Source organism: Equus przewalskii, chromosome 4 (genome assembly GCF_037783145.1).
Source record: "Equus przewalskii isolate Varuska chromosome 4, EquPr2, whole genome shotgun sequence".
NCBI classification, from domain to species: domain Eukaryota; kingdom Metazoa; phylum Chordata; class Mammalia; order Perissodactyla; family Equidae; genus Equus; species Equus przewalskii.
Genome location: NC_091834.1, coordinates 84,048,313 through 84,067,081, shown reverse-complemented (window position 1 = coordinate 84,067,081; position 18,769 = coordinate 84,048,313). Strand labels below are relative to the sequence as shown.

General features: G+C 37.5%; 1 protein-coding gene across 16 annotated transcripts in view; it reads right to left on the bottom strand.

Annotated features, from left to right (window-relative positions):
• AHCYL2 (adenosylhomocysteinase like 2) overlaps positions 1-18,769 on the bottom strand; it is a 168,791-nt gene that overhangs the window by 73,346 nt on the left and 76,676 nt on the right. Inside the window, exons 1-2 of one of the 16 annotated variants that reach the window (XM_070616578.1) lie at positions 15,249-15,605; positions 4,901-4,959 (exon numbers count right to left, since the gene is read on the bottom strand). The exons of 14 other annotated variants lie outside the window; for them this stretch is intronic. The gene's annotated coding sequence lies outside the window, so the exon portion shown is untranslated. Of the gene's footprint in view, positions 1-4,900; positions 4,960-15,248; positions 15,606-18,769 lie in introns of those variants that run through there. One more of the 16 variants, XM_070616577.1, reaches the window with a different exon arrangement.

The window sequence follows — 18,769 nt, the reverse complement described above, 5'->3', positions numbered from 1 at the left end:
CCTCTCACTTGTGTCTCTTCAACCTTTCACCCTCTACTGACTTCTTCCCATCAGCAGAGAATATGTTCAGGTTTCTCCCAAGCCAAAAATAAATAAATCTTCACCTTCCTCTTTCAGCAACTGCTCTCTGTACTTAACTTCAGAGTGAAACTCCTTGGCTTTCTAAGCTCACTATCTCTCCAATTCTCTATTTTCCAATCACTTAATAGTCTAAAATAAAAATTTATTTACATTTTTTACATTTAAGGATGAATTATTTGCTTTTAAGAAGAAGATCAGAAGACATTTTTTTCAACCAACAGTCACATCATTATATCTAAAGATGCTGAAAAAGATGTAACTAACATATCAAAGAGTTCTCTGACTCATATAAGAATCTACTGCCAGGGGCTGGCCCTGTTGCTCAGTGGTTAAGTGCACACATTCCGCTTCGGCAGCCAGGGGTTTGCCGATTGAGATTCCGGATGCGGACATGGCACACTTGGCAAGCCATGCTGTGGTAGGCATCCCACATATAAAGTAGAGAAAGATGGGCACGGATGTTAGCTCAGGGCCAGTCTTCCTCAGCAAAAAAAAAAAAAAAAAAAAAAGGATTGGCAGCAGATGTGAGCTCAGGGCTAATCTTCCTAAATAAATAAATAAATAATAAAGAATCTACTGCCAAAGAACCGGAGAAAATTTGTAAATAAAAAATGAAAATATAATGAAATCTATATTTCCCTCAGAATTAAAGTTGATCATAATTTATCTTATTTTGTCTTATGCAACAGAATATTTTTGAATAGAATTATGGTGCATCATTTTGAGACTAATTTTGTGTGTGTGTGTGTGTGTGTGTGTGTGTGTGTGTGTGAGGAAGATTGGCCCTGAGCTAACATCTGTTGCCAATCTTCCTCTTTATTTTTTCTCCCCAAAGCCCCAGTACATAGTTGTATGTCTTAATTGTAAGTCCTTCTAGTTCTCCTGCGTGGGATGCCACCACAGCATGACTTGATGAGTGGTGTGTCAGTCCACGCCCAGGATCTGAACCACGGAACCCTGGGCTAACAAAGTGGAGAGTGTGAACCACTACACCACAGGGCTGGCCCCAAGACTAATTATTTATAGTTTAAGAAAAAGGAATTAGGGGCCAGCTCCATGGCCGAGTGGTTAAGTTCTCGAGCTCCGCTGTGGCAGCCCAGGGTTCGGATCCTGGGTGCGGACATAGCACTGCTTGTCAGGCCACGTTGAGGTGGCGTCCCACATCCCACAACTAGAAGGACCTGCAACTAAGATATACAACTGTGTACGAGGGGTTTGGGGAGATAAAGCAGAAAAAAAAAAAAGATTGGCAACAGTTGTTAGCCCAGGTGCCAATCTTTAAAAAAAAAAGAAAAAGGAATTAAATATTTTCAACAGAAACATAATGAGCTCTTTAAAATATGTAATAGAACATGAAGACTGACTCAATACAAAGATGAAATGATCCCAAATCACCTCTTAAATGTCAGTTATCCTGAACTCTTCCCAGAAAAACCACAGAATAGACAGAAAGAACAGAATAAACTGAATAGAACAGAAAGATAAACCTTTAGGATTAGAGGTAGAGTCTACCTAGGAGTTATAAATGATGAAATAATTAGTAAAGCGGCCAACTGTTCTTCTAAACATAAGAAGAATCTCCTTTAATTGTGATTCAGATAGATACCAAACAAGGAGAGAAACAAACAAAAACTATGAGACCCTTCTAGGTGGGAAGCCCAAACCTACAGAGAAACAATGCAGCCAGTGCAATCTGAAAGCCAAGAGATCCAATGGTTGAGACCTGATTCTGAACAGCTTTTCTTTTCTTTTTTCTTTATTGTCAAGAAAACAATAGAAGGCATGGGCATTCAGAAAGACATCATTACTGTGGGATTTATGCAACAAAGTAATCTTGGGAGAGAAATGGCTCTTAATTCTGATAACTGACAACTCTATTCAACTCCTTATCTACTTGTTCTACACCTCACTGTGGAATCCAGGGAACCTAGTCTCTTTATAGAAATGTGCACTCTGACCTACTCCTCCAGTGAGGGCCTTCAATTCAAGAAAATGGAATCCTACATCTCTGACTAACCAAGTGCAACAGAGGGCCATTTCCTTAAAGCAGTCACCAAAATCATGAAGGATATTCTGACTGTAGGATAACAGAATAGGTTAGCTCTCAAAAGAATAGTAATTTGAAGGTCATCATTATGCCACCAAGAACATGGCAAAAAGAGAGCACGACATTTTTCCAGGTGCCACCTAGCTTTGGGAGGGCTAGATTCTCTTCAGTGAAAGTTTTTCCTTTTGTCAATAATATTTGAGAAATTTTTGAATTGACTACTGTTTAGAATTCCCAGATCACCTAATACGGTGACTAATATGTCCCTAATGCTTACAATGAAGACTGCTTCAAACTTATTACTGAGAGAAAGTAATGAGGAAATGAACAGCACCTTTACCCAAGAGGAAAGACTAGGGATGGTAGTACTCGGTTTATAAAACCTTGTGTATCAAATTAAAACATGGACAGATAAAGAAGAAAAGTCTTGCTGGATTCAAACAAGTCAGCTCAAGAGCTCACTCTCGTGGAGAGAGGGAGGGAAAGCAGAAGAGCTAGAGCCCAACACAAATACAGAATGTGTATACAAACTAAATTCAGCAATCACCATTCTAAAGCAACCTGAAAGAAATGACTATGAACACAATCAAGATTGTAAGGGGGTGAAGTTGAGGTATAAAAAGTGTTACACATGATCCATGGAATTCATCCCTCAGGTCTCAGCTCAAATGTTACCTCTTAAAGACCTTCCCTGATCATCCTATCTGGCCCTGCCCCCATCACTCTGAACCCATTACCTTATTTTATTTCCTGCAATTAACTATCACTATCTGAAATTATTTTTTTTTTGCTTTTCCATTCTAGAATTTAAGCTTCAAGAGGGCAGGGATCTTATCTGTATTGTTCATCTAGCATAATGCCTGATACATACAGATACTCAATATATACTCATTGAAAATTGCAGCTTCCACCACGGAAGTCCTAACAGTTCGGTATCAAAGAGAGTTTACAATAAGAAGTGGCTGCAGGACCACAGCTCAACACCTGTGGGATCTGGGAAGGCTACACTAGGGAAAAAATATTAGATTTGGGTCTTAAAGTTATACCTAACTCTTTAAGTCTCCAAAGTTGTCATGGTGCCTCACATCTCCATGCCTTTAACATCAATAATAAGAAAAAAGGGACTACGTTTATTGAATACTTTCTATATTCCAAATACTATGTATTTTGGCATGTATTATCTCATTTCATCCTTATACTAACCTATGAGGTAGGTGCTTTTATCACATTTCACAACTAAGAAAACTGAAGTATGGCTAAGTTAAGTAACTGACTCAAGATCACAAATAACAGACAGAGCTAAGACTGGAATCCAGGTGTCTTTGCCCTCTTTATCTGAAATGCCCTTATCCTCATATGCTTGTTGAATGAACTCTTATTAACCCCGATCTACCTTGTAGGTCAAGAATCCCATTCTCTCTTTAAGCCTTTTGAAGCAATAGACAAAAGTAAACATAGCTGACCACCATAAAGATGTGGGATACAAGATTCTGAGGAATTGGGTTGTGCAACAGTATGAATAACTAAATGAACAACTGAGGTAAAGTGTGCAGGTTGAGGTCAAACTAGTAGGTTATAATTCTAATTTATGAAAGTTGGTAGCAGATAATGATCAATACTGTTCAAGGAAATTCTTATTAGTATAGAACTACAACTCACAGAGTTGTATCTACTTTTCTCCCCTTTCCATAAACAAAGCAGAGAAGTCATTGAGAAGGGAGAAGTTATACAGAGACATCACCTCTGCCTCACAGGGCCACCAGAGCATCTTACACAGCCCTATCTCATTAGTAAGGGAGCTTTACTTCTGGTAGGAAAATAAATCATAGCTATTCAGTTTGGGATTGAGCCTACATGGGTTCTCACACACGTATACACAAAACCCTTGTTTCAGATTTTGGTCTCTGTCTAAGGGTTATTCTTAGCATAAGGGTTCTTCTTGGTTTATGACAATAGTTCTAATTTTTAAAGCCCATACATAGTATATCTAGATAGAACCATAACATTTTCAAGATAAAGGGAAGCTCTGAGTTTATCCAGATCAATCACTTCATTTTACAGTTAAGAAACTGAGATCCAGAGAGTTTAAGTTACTTTCCAAAATATGACATAATTAGAAAACACATGGATCCAGAAAAGATAGTTATGAGGGAAAAAGACCAGCAAGAGAACTAACTGATAGCAGAGTATTTTCTAGTGGAAGGAAACATAAAATAGCAAAGCAGGGGCCAGCCTGGTGGCGTAGCAGTTAAGCACACATGTTCCGCTTCAGCGGCCAGGGGTTCGCCGGTTTGAATCCTGGGTACAGACATGGCACTGCTTGGCAAGCCATGCTGTGGTGGGTATCCCACATATAAAGTAGAGGAAGATGGGCATGGATGTTAGCTCAGGGCCAGTCTTGCTCAGCAAAAAAAAAAAAAAAAAAAGAGGAAGATTGGCAGCAGCTGTTAGCTCAGGGCTAATCTTCCTCAAAAAAAAAAAAAAATAGTAAAGCAGCTTAGAACAATGTGTCTTACCTCATTAGGGCCATGGCCAGATTTCCTTAGAAAATCTGATGAAAGTCACAGACTAGAATCTAGAGTCTGGCATCTGCACATACTTACACAAAATTTGGTACACAATTTCAAAGGGTTCATAGATCCATTTGGATTGACAATCCGAATTCATCTTGGTCTATGTGAAGAAAATAAATCCTGGGAACCCTCCAAACAGTAATTACAGAACTGGAGGGAAAAGGGCAAGAGCAAAGGCTATCATTTACAATATACTTACTATGTGCTAGGCAGCACTGCCGGAGACTTATACATGACTCATTTCATCCTCAGCCAATCCTGTAAAATAGGTTTTTTAAATCTGGATTTTATTCTTTTATTTCTTCATTTGTTTTAACTAGGTAACAAAGGTTCACAGGACAAAGTTCAACAGCTACAAAGAGTATATTGTGAAAACTAAGTTTCTCTTTCTACTCCTTCAACACTTGATTATTCTAAAGAAAAATTCTCTTGTGCATTCTTCTAGAGATATCATTTGCATAAAAGCATAAACACTCACACACACACACACACACACACACGAGCGCATATGGGTTTCTTTGTTTCTTTTTCTACACCAATGGTAGCACATCATACATACGGTTCTATACCTTCCCCCTCTCAACACTGTCTTTAAGATTGTTCCATATCAGTATGTATAGACCTGTCTCACTCTTTTTAACTTCTGCACATTATTCTATTTTAAGATATACCAATATTTATTTAACCAATCCCCTACCAATGGACATTTAGATTATTTCCTTCTTTTTGCTATTTGTCTATTACCATGATATAATGCTATAATGAATATTCTTCTATATATGATATTTTCCAAATGTGTGAGAACATCTATAGGATAAATGTCCAGAAGTATTATTCTTCTCCTTTGTGGAAAAAAATGACTTTGCCATCCCCTCCTCACCAAATCTGCATGCAATAAGAAATGAAGGGAGAGTATCCACCAGCCAAAAGCTAGCCAATTACTTCACCTTAGTTTTACAGGCTTTTCTGTATAATGGGTATAACCCAAGACCCCTTTCCCATTGTTTCAGAAATTGTTTTGGACCCCAAAGAGGAAGGAGGCCCTGGTACTCAAAGTAGATTAATGTATCTATTTGAAAAGTTTTCAAGTATGAAATGGTACTTGGGTGTAAAAGTAAACAAGGTAAGAAATACAACTGAAAGGAGATTCAAATATTTGTTAGATTAGTGAAATAAATTTCTTTTAATTATTTATTAATAAATAATTGGGTTGAATGTTTTCCCTCATCATCTCTCCCCCAGCAATATAAAAATCCAGACATTTATATCTATACATTCATTAGACTGTAATTATATCTTTCCAAGGACTGTAATTGTTCACTCGCAATAATTTTAAAGAAAAACTTGACAGAGGTAGTGAAGGTGAGGAAGGGAAGCAAAATCTTCCCATTAAGCAGCAGCAAACAACAACTGAAAACAAAGACCCATGAAGCCTAGAGTGAGTATTAGCTCAGCGATTTCAAGTTTAGACCAGTAGTCTTGTAATATTTGACCTGTCTCCAAGCAGTTTCTTATTACAGCTGTTTTTCTTTTTAATAGACTTTATTTTTTAGAACACTTTCAGGTTCACAACAAAATTGCGTAGAAAGTATGGAGAGCTCTCATATATCCCCTGCCCCACAAGACACACAGCTTCCCCACTATCAACATCCTGCAGCAGAGTAGCACATTTGTTACAATGCATGAACCTACATTGACGTATTATTATCACCCAAAGTCCACAGTTTACATTAGGGTTCATTCTCGGGGTTGTGCATTTTATGGATTTGACAAATGTGTAATGATGTGTCCACCACCATTACATTATTATATAGGATAGTGTCACTGCCCTAAAAGTCCTGTGCTCTGCCTATTCATCTCTTCCACCCTCCTACCCCTGGCAAACACTGATCTTTTACTGTCTCCATAGTTCTGCATTTTAGAAAATGTCACATAATTGGACTCATACAGTATGTAGCCTTTTCAGATTGGTTTCTTTCACTTAGTAATACGCATTCAAGATTCTTCTGTGTCTTTTCAAGGCTTGATAGCTCATTTCTTCTTGGTGCTGAATAATATTCCATTGCCTAGATGTACCATAGTTTATTTATCCATTCCCTTAGTGAAGGACATCTTGATTGCTTCCAAGTCTTGGCAATTATGAATAAAGCTGCTATAAACATCCATGTGTGGATATGTTTTCAACTCATTTGGGTAAATACTAAGGAGTGCAATTGTTGGATTGCATGGTTGAATATGTTTAGTTTTATAATAAACTGCCAAATTGTACTCCAAAGTGGCTGTACCATTTTGCATTCCCACCAACAAGGAATGAGAATTCCTGTTGCTCCATATCCTCACCAGCATTTGGTGCTGTCAGTGTTCTGGATTTTGGTCACTCTAATAGGTCCTAATAAAAGTCCTGTGCTCTAATAGGTATGTAGTGGTATCTCATTGTTGTTTTAATTTGCATTTCCCGATGACATATAATGTGGGACATCTTTTTATATGTTCATTTGCCACCTGTATATTTTCTTTGGTGAGGTGTCTGTCAAAGTCTTTTGCCCATTTTTTTTTTTTTTGGAGGAAGATTAGCCCTGAGCTGCCAATCCTCCTCTTTTTTTTTGCTGAGGAAGACTGGCCCTGAGCTAACATCCATGCCCGTCTTCCTCTACTTTATATGTGGGACACCCACCACAGCATGGCTTGCCAAGTGGTGCCATGTCCACATCCAGGATGTGAACCAGCGAACCCCGGGCCGCCTGAAGTGGAACATGCGAAATTAACCACTGAACCACTGGGCTGGCCCCTCTTTTGCCCATTTCTTAATCGAGCTGTTTGTTTTCTTATTACGTAGTTTTAAGAGTTCTTTGTATATTTTGAACAATAGTCCTTTATCAGATGTGTCTTCTGTAAATATTTTCTCCCAGTCTGTGGCTTGCCTTTTCATTCTCTTGATACAGATGTTTTTAACAGATAAAAGAATTGAGACTCAGAAATTTTCCTGCTCAAGGCATACAGCAGGAAGTGGCAAAGCCAGGACTTAAACTCTGCTCTTACCACCATTCCATGTTGTATTTGCTAGGACTCATTTGGAAAAGGAGACAGAATACTGAAGGCAACAAAACAAAACACCAATAACCACCACAACCATTCTGGTTCTGAAAAAAGGAAACCACATACCCTCCCCTTCTCTTATTATACAAATTCCCTCTCATAATCTCTACCATCACCATGTTTCAGTTAGCACCTATGTGTTGATCACTCTTAAATTTCTATTTATAGCCCAGATCTCTCAGATCTGTATATCCAAATACCCACTGGCCATCCCCACTTAGACATCCCATGGGTTCCTCAAATACAGCGTGTCCAAAACTGAACTCATCATATTACCCCTGAATCGGATCCTCTTCCTCTTGAATTCCCTATCCCAGTAAGTGGATGTCCATTTCAGAAACCTCAAAGTCATCCTAAGACTACTTCCTCCTATCCTACCACTTCATTTGCAGATGTAGCCCAACTCATTAAAAAAATTGTCCATCTTGAACATGACTCTCATAAATAATTTCACTCCCTCTCTCCCTTCATCATTTTTACCATGCAAAATCTCAATCCTGATGACCCCTACCAATCCATCTATTCCATGTTTGGGCCCAAGCATCTAAATTTTGCAAGAGAAAAACCACATGACCAGGCTGACTGGTTTCACTTTAAATTCATCTTCCCAAACCTCAAATGAGCACCAATAGTGCCTCCGTCACCTTATGAAGTTTCTTAAGTAGTACATACTTCCTTTGTCTCCTCTCAGGAAGAACACTTCATGTTTGTCCCCTCAAACTTCTTCTACCCTCACTTTCAAGTGACAGCCTTACCTTATATAGAAAAAAGAGAGTAAATATAAGAAAACAGGAAAATATCTGATACAAACTCTCTCACATTCCAACTACTAGGTATACTCATTTGCCCAGCTTCTCCTTCTTCCCCCATTTCACTGAAGTAAAGGTCTCACCCTGTGCTCTAAAGTCCATTCCCTCTCAAGTTCTTTTTTTTTTTTAAAGATTTTAATTTTTCCTTTTTTCTCCCCAAAGCCCCCCAGTACATAGTTGTATATTCTTAGTTGTGGGTCCTTCTAGTTGTGGGTCTTTCTAGTTGTGGCATGTGGGAAGCCGTCTCAGCATGGCCTGACGAGCAGTACCATGTCCACAATCAGGATTCGAACTGGCAAAACCCTGTGCTGACGCAGCGGAGCATGCGAACTTAACCACTCGGCCACAGGGCCGGCCCCCTCAAGTTCTTAAGGAACTGACTCTTTCCACATGATTTGGCCCTTACTTATCTCTCCAAATCCATCTCCTCCATTTACCCTCTTGTTCATAATACTCCTCTAGAAATCAATCTTCTTTTCCAACTTAGGACCTTTGTACATGCTGCCTATGCCTTCTTTCCTTCATAATTTGCAATTTTTTGGTTAACTCACTTGTCTATTTCTCCTGCATTGATGCCCCACCACCACCACAATGGCCCTACGCAACCACTGATCTACCTTCTATCACTATAGATAGATTTGCCTTTTATAGAATGTCATATAAATGAAATAATAGACTATACACTCTTTTGTGTCTAGCTTCTTTCATCCACATTTTTTAGATTCATCCATATTGTTCCATGTGTAGTTCACTCTTTTTTATTACTAAGTAGTATTCCTTTATATGGATGTACTATAAATTTACTTATTGATGGATATTTGATGTTTTCTCCAGTTTGGGGCCACTATGAATTAAACTGCCAAGAACAACAGTGTACAAGTCTTTGCGTGAACATAGGATTTCATTTTCTTGGGTAAAAACATAGGTAGGGGTAGAATTGCTGGGTCATTTGGTAAGTGTATCTTAAATTTATAACAAACTGGAAAACTGTCATCTACCAGTAATGTATGACCATTTCAACCGATCCATATCCACATCGATAATAGGTATTGTCAGTCTTTTAAATTTTAAAAGTATCTAGTGGGTATGCAGTATCTCATTGTGGTTTTAATGTGCATTTCCCTAATGACTCATGATGTTGAACAACTTATGTGCTTATTGGCATTCATATAGTATCTATTGAGGCATGTCTGTTCAAATCATTTGTCCATTTAAAAAACTGGATTGTGTATCTTATTGAATTGTAAGAGTTCTTGAAATATTCTAGATGCTAGACTTTTGTCTGGTATATGTATTGTGAATATTTTCTCCCATTCTGTGGCATGCCTTTTTATTTACTTAACTGTGTCTTCTGAAAAGAAGTTAATTTTAGAGAACTCTCTCAAATTTTTTCTTCCAGAATTTTTGTTTCTTTCAGAATTTTTCAGAATCCCTCCAGTACATAGTTGTATATTTTAGTAGTGGGTCCTTCTAGTTGTGGCATGTGGGACGCCACCTCAGCGTGGCCTGATGAGTGGTGCCATCTCCGCGCCCAGGATCTGAACCGGTGAAACCCTGGGACGCCAGAGCGGAGTGCGTGAACTTAACCACTCGGCCACGGAATCGGCCCCCACCTTTTCTTCTTTAAGCATTTAGCACAAAATAGTATTCAAAGTCAAAATTGTTAGCACAGAAGGTACTATAATTGTCCATATATGCCAAACATAGAGCGATCTCAGGATGTAGATTTTATTCATATTACAATGCAGGATAAATAAGAAAAATATGAAAGTTTTAATTCTAAATTCACTAATAACAGCCACTAAAAACAAACAATATCCTAGTGCCCTCTAGTGGGGAGAAACTGTAGAAATATGCCAAACAAGGGAGAGAGAGGCTAACAGAACACTATTGAGAGGAATACTGAATACCGACAAATGTGATTAATATTTTCACTTATTCTCCCCACTCTTTTTAAAACAAAAAACTTCAAATAAAAATTAAAATCCTTCACTATTTTAATCCAATGCGAATACAATGAAACAGAGAATTTTATTTGGTTAGAAAAACCAAACAGGTGTTTGAAATTTGTATTCCCATAGTATACTCCCTATGCAAAGGAAATGGGGACCAGAGGTCAGAGGAAAAGAGAAATGATTTCACATAACTGATTGAACAAGGATGTAAGTGAAATGGTTTCAAGATATATAGTTTAAATACACTATCAAGATACATATGTTAATATATACATAATAATGTTTAATATTAAACACACAACAAATTTTTCTGGAATAGAGTACAAGAAGCTGTCAAAACAATGATTATCTGTGGGACCAGGGGTGAAGAGAGAGAAAGGGAGGATTTATACATTTATATATTTTAAATATATATAATAAATGCTCTTTAAAAAATGTAGATCAAGGGCCAGTCTAGTAGTGTAGTGGTTAAGTTTGTGTGCTCTGCTTTGGCAGCCCAAGGTTGGTGGGTTTGGATCCTGGGTGTGGACCTACACACTGCTTATCAAGCCAAGCTGTGGCAGTCCCCCACATACGAAATAGAGGAAGATTGGCAACAGATGTTAGCTCAGGACCAATCTTCCTTACCAAAAAAACAAAACAAACAAACAAAATGTACATCAATCATTTTGGAACAGTGAAACAGAATTTTATATGCTTATCCATGAACCCCCAAAATGGGTAGCAAGTGAATAATGCTTTGTTCAGAACAGTCTGTTTCCCAACAGTTGATTATAATTAACTAACTCTTGTTAGGTCCCACAGGGTACATAGCTACATTAACCTCCAGCATTCTCAACCATGCAGAAGGAGAAAAACAATAAATTTAAAGTACTTTTCAATATCAATTTTGCTCAACAATTTAATCCTTTAAATATTTCCATATCCCCACAAAGCCTCCAGGATCTGAAGGAGGAAATTCAAAATGTCTGCTCTCTGAAAAACTCATTCTTGAGCAGCCTCTTAAGCTGCTATTAGCTCTAAAGTCATTTTTCCAAATGGAATACCATAATTTTCCAGTAGGTCTTGAAGAATTTCCTGCTGAGTCCCAAAGCTTTTTTTGCTAATTCTATATATACTTCCACCTCTGAGGAGTCCTAGCCTCAGTTAGCCAATGAGCCTTCTACTTAGAAGACAGATTACTGAAAGTTTCTTCATCTTTTAATGAAAATTTCTTGGTATATTCACCTACCTTTTCCTTCATCCTTCCTATTTTAAAGGAAGAGGTCTCTCTCCTCATCGCTCCTTTCAAACTACCTCCTTCTCTTTTCTTTAGTATTTTTTAATTTTTTTTTTTTTTTTTTTGAGGAAGATTGAGCCCTGAGCGAACATCTGCCGCCAATCCTCCTCTTTTTGCTGAGGAAGACAGGCCCTGAGCTAACATCCATGCCCATCTTCCTCCACTTTACATGTAGGACACCTGCCACAGTGTGGCTTGACAAACGGTGTGTAGGTCCGCACCTGGGATCTGAACTGGCGAACCCACAGCTGCTGAAGTGGAACGTGCAAACTTAACTGCTGTGCCACCAGGCAGGCCCCTATCTCACTACTATTTTTTTAAAACATTTAAAATCTATTATTAGTCTAATAACTTAAGTTCAAAATTTCAGTCATTATTACTCTTCCTCTCCTTCCAAAAATGTTGTTTCTTCTTGATATTATTTTTGAGTTAACTTATCAGGGAAGAGGAGCCTAAAATGACTCTGAGGTTTCTGCTACTCTGCTACCTGCTGATAGGGTGAATGATGGCACTAACAATGACAAGGAATTTTATAAGGCTCTCCCTGCACTTACACAATTTCTTCCGTCTAAAATGCCTTTTCGGTCTCCTTTCTATATACTCTATTTACTTTCCATTCTGCTTCCCTACTTTTCTTCTAATGCCAAAATGCATACTGCTTTCTATCTAAAGCTTTACCTTTATATCCTTGGAGATAATCCTTTCTTCTGAACTTCTGTTGTAATTATTGCCTGTATCATTTAACTGGCTTGCCGCCCAGGCTCTTTTACACTGATATTCTTCCCTTTAAGTACTTAAATCTTCCCAATTCACAGTAAATTCTCAAGATTATAGGCATATTTTATATTTCTTATTTCCACTATCTTACCCATAATACATTTTATATGATAATCATGAGTATGTCATTCCCACCCTATAAATTCATAGAATTCCACAAGAGCGCTTTGAGGACAGTAGTCACTTGTACTGCTCTCAATAACTTACAGGTACTCAGTCCTCCGTTTCCATCCTCATCGGCCCCATCATCCTCCCCCAACTGCTGCCACTGCCCACTTCTCCTCCTCCTGTATCTCTTTTCTTCCTTTCTCTCTCTGGTAAGTGGTACCAAAGAATTATATGCTATGCTTTTAGTTAATTCTATCTATAAGGGTAACTTGTAAAAGCGACTTATAGTTCAACAGTATAAAGTACTAAATGCACTGAATTATCCTCCCACTGGAAACAACTAAATATACAGCATAAATATCTACTTAAATTTACTACTTGATTGACTAAAAGTTATGAACTGGCAGGGCCAAAAAAGAGAGACTCCAAGTAAAAACTGTCTAGCTGAGCCATTGCCATAATTCTGACCACAAAATTGTGAGCAAACTAAATGTTTATTTTAAAGCTCTGAATTCTGCCAGTCATTCGTTATACAACAATACTAACTGTAATAGGTATTACACAGTAGTAGACAAGCTCTCCACGTCATACTTTGTTGTTACTACCATGGAGTGCCTGGTCTTTTTGCGCCATCCTCTCACCTTCCAGCGCTATATCAGACAATGCTCCACAGAGGGTTTTTGTGGCCAATTTTTTTCAGAAGTGGGTGGCCAGGTCCTTCTCCCTAGTCTTAGTCTGGAGACTCTGGCTGAAAACTGTCCACCATGGGTGACCCTGCTAGTATTTAAAATACTGTTGGCATAGCTTTCAGCATCACAGCAACATGCAGCCGCCACAGGACAGCCAACAGACAGTATGGTTCCCTGACGGGAAAAAAACCCGGGCCACAGCGGTGAGAGCACGAAGACTCTTAACCACCAGACCACCAGGGCTGGCTTTATACTATTTGAAATCAATATGGCATCTTGAAGACATCTTTGCTTTACATTTTTTTCTATTCTTGCCTTAAAATTTCAGAGATATACATCTTTTTAACTCCAAACCACTCATTTCATAGGTGTGGAAACTTAGGCCCAGGGAAGTGAAATCACAGACCAAATTAATAATAGAAGATAGATCAAAACCCATGCACCCTGATTCTCAATGTAGTGCTTTTTTTCCTAGCCAAAACTTCTTTGTATCTTCTCCTTCCTTTCTTTATTCCACTCTTTCCTTGTTGCAGGACAGCCAAAATAATATCAATCGATCACCCTTTTATGCTTCCCTCCAAAGAGCCTAGGCTTATTTACCACTCAAGGATTTAAAGAGCATTTCCCAGTCCTGCTTGTCTCTACTCCTGCTGAGCCTCTAGCAATGTAAGGCGCCAGCCTCAAAGTAGTTGGTGAGTGTGTACGGATTATGACCAATAGAATGCAAATTTGTTACTAAGTGTACCTTGGTAACAGGGGAACAATGATAGTAGAAGATCATTATCTGAGTAATAAGACTTAAAGAGCTTTCAGCAAAGAAGACAGCAAGAATCTCATCCTCACCTGGACTAAAAACTGCTATCCTTTGGTGACTGTAAAATGCAAAAGTCATCTGCAAGTCTAAAAATTTCCTAACAAATGTCTAACTAGCAGTTAGGGAGGCTGGTCTATTAGATAGGTCTAGAAAGCAACTGAGAAAAGAAAATTAAAAGACAAAAAAAAAAAAAACAAATGGCACAAGAGAAACATAGTGAGGAAAGAAAAACAAAGTAGAGGGAAGTTGCAGGACTATGAAGTTATGCAGACATCTTCCCATAGCCCAGATTACAACTACAGCTGGATTTGTAACTTTTCACTTATATTCTACTGGTTTCTATGTGTTAACTTCTGTAGCGTGGCCTCAAAGTGAGATGCAAATAAAAGGCATTTAAAGGTACTAAAATTCCAGCTTACTATTTAAAACCTGCCAGATGTCCACCAACAGTGTTGTGATTGCATTCAAAGAATGGAATATTATATACCTGTAAAAAGAGGAAGCTTCTTAATACTCATACAGAGGTTCATATTATGTGACCCTTTTGTGTAAAAAAGGGGGGATAAGAATAAATAAATAAATATATATATATTACTTATACGTACATAAAGAAATAATAAGAAATGAAGACAAGGCCATGAAAAAAAAGGTTTTGGCTACTTACTTGTAAGTTCATTATCAACCTTACTGCCCAGTAACTTAAGGTCATTATAATAGTACTTTAAATAACTCCACTCTTTCCTAACTTAAGGACAAACAGGACCATCTGGATGAGAATGCTTAATTTAGCAGTGGATGGCACAATAGGGTCTGAGGATGGAGGAAATGATGCTGATTGATTTCAAAGTCTCCTCAGATTGGAGAAGAGATGATTTTTCTCCAGATCTGGAATAGATGAGTAATAGCCACACTCACTTTCTCTTCCCACAATCATACATCACCCTATGTTTACCTCCCCTAGCCCCTAATCAATATTTACAATTTAAATAAACACCTTATTACCTGATTCCAAGGACTTACCTAGTTTCTGTGCCATGTGTTTTAGGCTTCAGCTGTTATTGTCCCTCCAGTTCTAACTGTAAATGCTTGGAAGTTACTGACCAGCTATTATATATAGTCTTTCATAGTGGCTCCAGTGCCCATTTGATTAGACACCTTGGAACTACTTTTTTATGCCAACCCCCCAAAATGTAACCCTTTATAACCCCAAATCACAAACCCTATGCCCTGCCCTACAACCTTTCATCTTCCTAGGTTTTCCAGTCCTGAAAAATGGAATCTATTAATTCTACCCCCAAATAGCAACAGTTTCCAACATGCAAACAGAGAAGAAGTTATTAGTCAGCTACATCTCTCAGCTGCTGGGAAATGACTAACGACCAACACAAACAGCTATAGGTAACATTCTAATCTCATACTTAAAGAAACAGAGCGAGAATCAAGACTAGGAATGTAAACACAATACTCTCTTCCCTCAATTTCTACCCTTTCTTCTCGTCCTCTCCAATTACCTTCATCATCCTTTCCCTCCTCTAGGGAGGGAGGCTGCAGGCAGCAGCTAATTTACTCTTCTAGTTTTATTTGGTTTACATGGCAACAGAAATGCACAAAACGTCAGGCACAAAAGAGAGCTATTTGTTTATGACTGGTGCAAATTCTTTTCACCCAGGTAAAAAGAATTGGGAGAAAGGAGAGGTGAAGGATTTTCTAGTGAAAAGCTAAAAGAATGGGGCTGGGGAATTGCTAACTGTGTAAAATTTTGAGTACTGTGTTTCCAGTTTCTGAATCCTGTTACTAGTGGCCATGGTCCCAGATATAGGGAACAAACTGAATAATGGTTACAATATTATTATTTAAAGATCTTTCATCTGTTCACATCTTCAGATCTCAGAATAACACTGCCCTTTCAACCTTCTGGTTTTTATAAACTAGTGCCAAGAGGAAATTACAGGCAACATCAAGAGTGGATACACCCAAACTCCGAAATATCTCTCTTCAGAAACTGAGGGGAAGAGGGAATGATTGTTTTTTTAAACCACCCCACCCCTCTGCTATGAAATGAATATCTTTTAAAATTTTAATTATAAAAGTTACTCATGTTCATTGCTGGAAAAAATAACAAAAAAAGAGACAAAAATCAACCACAATCCCAACATTCAACTATTATCATTATTGACATTTTAGAATACATCCTTCTGGTAAATTTTTCTAGGCAAAAAATGAGATCATGTGATAACCTTTTTTCATGTAATGTATATTATTATATATTTAATGTCTATAAAATCATTAAATATTGTAATTGAGAACATGGATTTTGAAGTCAGACAGATATAACTGGGTCCCAGCTCTCCCACTTACTGTGTGATTTTCAACAAGTCATTTAACCTCTCTCAATGCCTGAGTCTCCTAATATATAAAATGGAACTTGAAAGTGCTTAACTCACAGGCTTATTCTAAGGATTAAATAATAGATAATAGATAGAACAAATCTAATACATAATGAGCACTCAACATATAACACGTGTTGCATAAATTTTGTACTTCTGCATTTTATTAAGTGGCTAGTATTCCACTGAATAAATGTATCCTAGTTTATTAAAGATCTCCTATTGTCAAAATAAACTTGTTTCTAAATTTATAATATTACAAATAGCAATGCAACAATCTAAATTTTTACATGTCTGTGATTTTTTTCTTTAAACTAAATTCCTAGAAGTAGAATTCTAAATCAAAAGGAGTAACTGTTCTCTATGGCAGAGTGCCTCCAGAAAAGTTGTACCAATTTATAGTCTCATATGCATATATAAAAATGTTCATCTCTTCACCCTTTCATCCATGTAGAGATTAAAAAATATTTTAAAAATATTATACATCTTTTTATAACTATGTCTTAGAATTCTAAAATATAGAATTCTGACAGAAAATTCCATCGTTTCAGAACTGCTGGAAGTGAAAGTTTCCCTTGCTCCAGTTTTTTCCCTATTTGGAGGTTAATTTTTACGTAGTCAAATATATTGCTCTAATGAATTCTGGGTTTTATGTCCTATTTAGAAAATAATCACTGACGGCTTCTTTCGTACTGTTATAGTTCTGGTTTTATTTATGTATGCTTAAAATGTAGAAGCTAATCATTATATGTTTATATACATGTTTATAAACATTCATATGTTTATTAAAAATTCAAACAGTGCACAAATACAAAGAATTAAAAGTGAAATTCACCTTTCATTCTTTCCCAGCAGTGACTGCTAGTATTAAAGTTCATCCTTTCAGACTTTTACCTATGAATTTACAAACAGACACATTCACAGTTGTTTTTTTTTTTTTTTAAAGATTTTTTATTTTTTCCTTTTTCTCCCCAAAGCCCCCCAGTACATAGTTGTATATTCTTCGTTGTGGGTCCTTCTAGTTGTGGCATATGGGACGCTGCCTCAGCGTGGTTTGATGAGCAGTGCCATGTCCGCGCCCAGGATTCGAACCAACGAAACACTGGGCCGCCTGCAGCAGAGCGTGCGAACTTAACCACTCGGCCACGGGGCCAGCCCCAACAGTTGTTTTTTTTAAATATAAATGTGGTTATACACCATCATATTACAAAAAGCAGTTTGCTGACTTCCTTTTTTTTTTTTTTTAACTTATCAGAGTATCCTGGAGACCTTTCCATGTCCAAATACATAAATCTACATCATTCTTTTTAAACACTGGATAATATTCCATTGTATGAGTATACTACGATTCATTTAATCATTCTCTGTTACTCTATTATTTCCAAATTTTCACTATTACAAACAATGCTGCGGTAAAAAATTCTTGTACTAGGGCCTTTATGGATTATGTGAATATTTTTCTAGGGTAAATACTAAAAAATGGAATTGGTGCATCAAAAAAGCATGAGCATTTTCTATTTTAATAGCTACTACCAAAGTGTCCTCCAAAGAAGATGTATAAATTTATTCTTCTATCAACTGTGTATGAATGTGGCCATTTCTAATACCCTTGCCAAGACTGAATATTATTAATCTTTTTAATTTTTCCAGTATCATGGGTGGAAATGGTATCTCATTTTAATTCACATTTCTCTGATTACTAGTGAATATGGGTATCTTTTCAAATTTTTAGTAGCCATTTGTAACTTCTCATCTGTCTAAATCTAGTTTATATCTTTTGCCCATCTTTCTATTAGATTGTTTGTCTATTTCTTACTAGTTTGTAGAAATACTGTAATAATATGGATATCCATATTTATCATATATATTACAAACATTCCCTCCCAGTCTGTAACTTAATTTTCAACATTGTTTATGGCAGTCTTTTTTTGTTGTTTTTTTGAGGAAGATCAGCCCTGAGCTAATATCTGCCAATCCTCCTCTTTTCGCTGAGGAAGACTGGGCCTGAGCTAACATCCATGCCCATCTTCCTCTACTTTATATGTGGGACACCTACCACAGCATGGCGTGCCACGCGGTACCATGTCTGCACCCAGAATCCGAATCAGCAAACCCTGGGCTGCCAAAGCAGAACGTGAGAACTTAACCGCTGCA